Source organism: Echinops telfairi, unplaced genomic scaffold, assembly GCF_000313985.2.
Source record: "Echinops telfairi isolate 266 unplaced genomic scaffold, ASM31398v2 ScPeMD7_655;HRSCAF=1070, whole genome shotgun sequence".
In the NCBI taxonomy this organism is placed as follows: domain Eukaryota; kingdom Metazoa; phylum Chordata; class Mammalia; order Afrosoricida; family Tenrecidae; genus Echinops; species Echinops telfairi.
In genome coordinates, this window is record NW_022104553.1 from 32,563,696 (window position 1) to 32,568,638 (window position 4,943).

A 4,943-nucleotide genomic window follows, 5' to 3' on the forward strand; every position below is an offset into this window, starting at 1 on the left:
GGAGTCCCATAATGAGCACTCAACACATCCGAGGTAACAAGAAATCATGACATGGAAGACCACGGGCAGGGCTCTCATGGCGGCAGCGGCTAGAAAGGGAGCCAGTTTCCAAACACCAGCAGAACGCTGCCCCATCCCAAACAGCCTCCCTCGGTCGGGGCGAGACCTCCGGGAGACGAACGGAAAACCAATGCCAGCGAGGGAACGAGGCAGCCACCCAGGTCACAACTCACCACCATCACGCCGATGCCGGCTCACGGCGGGTCTACAGGGCTGCGCAGAACTGCCCCTGTGGGGTTCTGGGACGGTCACTCTTTAGAGGAGAAGCAGCCTCCTCTCTGTCCCTCGAAGCAGCTGCTGGCTTCAAACTGCTGCTCAAGGGTTCCCCAGCCGACTAGCTAGCCCACCAGAAGCCAACCTATTAGGTTACCAACCAACCAACCAACCAATCAACCAGAAAACCCACTAACTAAACCAACCAATCAACCAACCAGAAAACCCACTAACTAAACCAACCAGCCGACTGCCGTGTCAACAAGCTGGCTAACTGGCTCCCTTGTCACTAAATCCTCGTCATCTCTGTCCATCTCCCTGCATCTACAGCTCACCTTGCTGTGCTACCCAGCTCTGTGTGTCCTTGTCCTGGTCAGTGGCTTTCCCTCACAGATATGTGGACGGACACACACACACACACACACACACACACACACACACACACACACACACACACACGGCCACTCAAAAAACAAAACAAAACCAGAACGAGAAACCTCACGGCAGGGGGCAGGGGAGAACTGCTCCCGTGGGCTCCTGAGGCTGTGTGTCTTCACAGAAACAGCAAGCCTCATCTTTCTCCCTCAGAACGGCTGGTGGGTTTGAACTGCCGACTTTGTGCTTAGCAGCCCTGTGTGCAGGCCACCAGAGCTCCCCCAGATGGCCCTGCCCAGCACGTTTCTGGTCTCCCAGACACATTCCTGTAGGTACTCACCACCCACGACCAGTCCCAGCCAGGTGCTCCTCGTCTGGTCCCTCAGGCAGCCTCCTTGCAGATGCCAAGTTCCCAAAATCTACAGGGAGGGAGAAAAAATTAAAAAACAAAACCCAAAAAACTCAGGAGGAAGGTGCCAGCCCCTTTGCTAAGGGAGGGAGCTGTGGGCATGCATGTGTGGCACTGTTCCAGCCCCTCACCTCCCTGCACTCTGGGAAGGGCTCCTGCCTGCCAGACCCGGTCTCTCCCAGCTCTGGGGATTCCCGTCGGGCTTTCCCGTCACTGGGTGGGAAGGTTGCTCCTTTAATCAGGGGGCTCCAGAGGAAGGCGCACAAAACAGGCATTCCCTCTTACCTTTCAGCAATCGGGATTTACTGATTCCCTCTCTCTACAAAGGGCTTCAGAAAGCTACTGGGAAGATGGAGTGGAATTTCCCCATGGTATTTTTAAAGCCCCTTTGCCTACCCATCCAGAGGGCTCCTCGGACAGGAACGGGGTTATGCAACCCCCGGGAGCTCGGGAGCCAGGGGCGTGGGAGTGCACACGGCCTTCATTCTGTGCTCACACTCAGGCTCCCCAACTGCCCAGCCTCACTCGCCCCCACCCTGGCACCACCGCACTACTACTGTTTGCTTCAGACAGACCAACCCAGACCTGAGTAACATCACGCTGGACTCAGGGGCTCTTTCAGCGAGACACAGACCATCACACTCTGGGAGGCTTGTCTGGGCACCCAGGGAAATGACGTGAGCCCCGGGACCGAGCTGGCATCTCTAAGTCAGGCCGGGGGGGAGGAGCACACACATTCACAGGAGAACAGAGCCATGCCAGGTCGAGCCACTTCCGGCCCTCAAAACCCAGGCAGGTGTGGGGCATGACGGGGTACACAGGGGTCCCGGGGTGCCAGCAGTGTGCTCTTTCTTGCCTCTGGGCTGCAGGGTGCTCACTTTAGAACGTCCGTCGAACGGCATCACTCACTCACTGCCGCCGAGGCGATTCCCATTCGTAGGGGCCCTAGAGGACACAGTGGAGTCCCCTCTGTGGGTTTCCAGACTCACTCTTTACAGGCCCAGACAGCCTCATCTTTCTCTAGAGGGGCCAGTGGGTTTGAACCGCAGACTTTGAGGTCATAGCCATATAGTCACCAGTGCGTGCTGGGCTTCATACACACACCACGCCTTCACTCACTCACTCTCCCTCCCCTGGCTCCAAATTCACTCTTCCTCCTGGGAAAGGGCTCCACCCTTCAGAACTGGCTGGACCACTTCACCTGTGTGATAGCAAGTCCTCATTGTCAGACGCCTGGAGGTGGGGCGGGGACAGGCAGCGAGGATAACTCACCACATGACATCAGGGACAGAGGGAGGTCCCTCCACCCTGCTGAGATGTGGGGGTGGGCACCCCGCCCTACTTCCTAGGGTTGGGAGAGGTGGACAGGGAGTGGGGCGGCCCACACCTCTGCTGGAGGGACCTCGTTCCTGACCCTTGACTGGGCTTGAACCTCTTGGGTCCACCCACGGGAGTGACTGCACAGCACTGTGATCAAATATCTTGCCTCTCACATTCACAGGCAGGGTGGCCAGCAAGGAAGGACAGGCTGGGAGGGGGCATGGGGCCTCCACACCACACTCACTGCCATCCCATCTGCTCCAACCCATGGAGACCCTACAGGGCAGGGTAGAAAGAACTGCTCCTGTGGGCTTACATCTTCACAGGCGGCAGGAAGCCTCGTCTTCCTGCTGAGCCCCGAGTGGTTTCGAACTGCTGACTCTTCAGTCAGCCGCGGGACGATGTGCAACCCAGGAGGCCACCAGGGCTCCCTGGCCCAGGACACCTCAGCCCAGAGGTCTCAGCCACTCACGCAACAGGTTTTGCTATTTGTTTCTTTTAATGCTCAGAATCAGTGGAATTCCTCTAGAGGCAATTTGGCAAGAGCATTTAAAAATGTGCTTACCCTCTGACCCAGTAATGCTACATCTGGGAATTGATCCCAGAGAAATAACGAGGCAAAGAAGAAAATGCATGGGCTCTCCGTCAACAGGACGATGGAGCTGGCCCCGGAGCTGGTGGTGGGAGCACCGCTAAGTGAGGGCGGCCCCTCTGGGCTTGTATGTCTGTGTAGAGGCGGTCCTGGAAAACAGCCTGGAAGGAAATGGGGTGACACCAAGGGCCAGCAGGGAGCGCTGAGTGTCGGTTCCTGGGGTCTGCAGCCCAACACGGGACCACTCTGCCTCTAGTGCTCTTTGAGCATCGGTTCTTGTGCCCTTCCCGTGTTTTTTTTTCTCAAATGACCTTCAAGGAACGTTCAGAATCAGAAATAAAAGCAAGAAGACTTTAGTTCACTCACTTCCATTCACCAGGTGAGTGTTTACTGAGCTATTACACCGTGTAATAAATCAGTGAGCCTGGCAGACCCTTTCTCTGTCCTTAGGAGTCGAAGTCAAGACCCACACCAAACCCACCCCCATCGAGCCCATGTGATCCCGACTCGCGGACTCAGCCTCCAGGACGGAGGATGCTGCTCCTTCCTGATTCCGAGACTGCAGATCTCCAGGGGAGGGGACGGCCCCCTCGGGGCCTGTGGAGCCCACTGCACAGGCAGAACGCGCAGGACTCGTGGGGAGGCCGGCACCAAGAGAACACTGAGACGGAGGAAAGTTAGACTGAGGAAAGAGGAAGGAACAGGGTGATGCAGACGGGTGGTCAAGGACGGCTTCCTGGAGAAGGCCACGGACAGGTGTAACTGCGAGTGGGTAGGTGGGTCGGGGAACGGATGAACAGCAGGTAAAATGATCCCAAAGTGCTCTCCATCAGAGCAGACTCACCATCAGGGCGTCGACTCTGACTCACAGGGACCCTGTAACTTTTCACGGGGTAGACAGCCTCATCTTTCTCCCTCAGAACGGCTGGTGGTTTTGAACTGCTGACCTAGCAGTTGGCAGCCCGATGCGTAAGTACTACGTCACCAGGGCTCCTTTGCCAAAGCGCCTAGGGGTCTGGAATTTACTTCCACTGCAGGCTTAGGAAGAACAATGACTTCATCGGGCTGCCAGGTAGACACTGAACCAGACGTGGAGCTGGGAGTATTGTTAGGGGGCTGGCAGGCACCCAGGGAGGGGTGAGAGTGGCCTGGCCCAGCTGCAGAGAAGGGGGTGGACTGGAGGGGACTGGGGCCCTTCACATTCAGAGAGGCCATCAGGCCAAGTCTGTGCAGAGGCTCTGGTGGGCACCAGGCTCGGTGTTGGGTGCTGATGCCTGAGATGAAGGTCCTCTCGGTGCTTGTGGGGGAGTGGGAGCTCTTTGGGCAGTTGGAGCCAGCTGCCTGTAATCCTACGTTGGGAACAGATGTGTGTGTGTGTGAACTTTCAGACAACCTGCCCATTTCCCACCCAAAAGCAGCTCACTTCCTTCTCCAGAGTGGGGTGTACTACCAGGTCTCACACGTGCCAATGAAGGGGAGCATCAAGCCCATCGGGCAAACGCGGAGGCACAAGCAGTGTGCTCACTGTGGGAGCACACGGCAAGGTAACAAGGAAGGCTGCTTCCCTCCTGGGGATCCCCTCAGGGGCTTGCCCCCCGACAGGCACGGTTTTCCATGGAGGCATGGCCGTGAGAGGGCTGCTGAAAGTTTGTGGGCAAGGTTTACCGGCTTTCAATTCAGTTTCTCCCCCAACTTTCTGATCATGCCCCGCCCCCACCCCCTTCAGGTCAGAGGGGGTCACTCAGATCCCCCGGGGGGCCCATTCTTACAACCTGCATTTAAAAATACCCTATTCTGCCAGTGGGGTACACACAGGCACCCCGTCCTTTGAGGAACACTTGCCAGTTGACGGGGTTTTAAAACAACGACAACGAATGTTCGTGAACCCAGCCATGCCTTTAAAAGTGCCCGCCCCGGAGGCTGGCTCGTCCCACGGCAGCACTGCTGCAGAGAGGACACCAGGGCCTCTCGCCG

General features: G+C 57.3%; 1 long non-coding RNA gene across 1 annotated transcript in view; it reads right to left on the bottom strand.

Annotated features, from left to right (window-relative positions):
• Positions 1-4,943, bottom strand: part of LOC123522026 — a 145,269-nt gene that overhangs the window by 12,700 nt on the left and 127,626 nt on the right. The window contains exon 3 of the long non-coding RNA XR_006680337.1: positions 989-1,067. This is a non-coding gene — a long non-coding RNA (uncharacterized LOC123522026). The remainder of the gene's footprint in view (positions 1-988; positions 1,068-4,943) is intronic.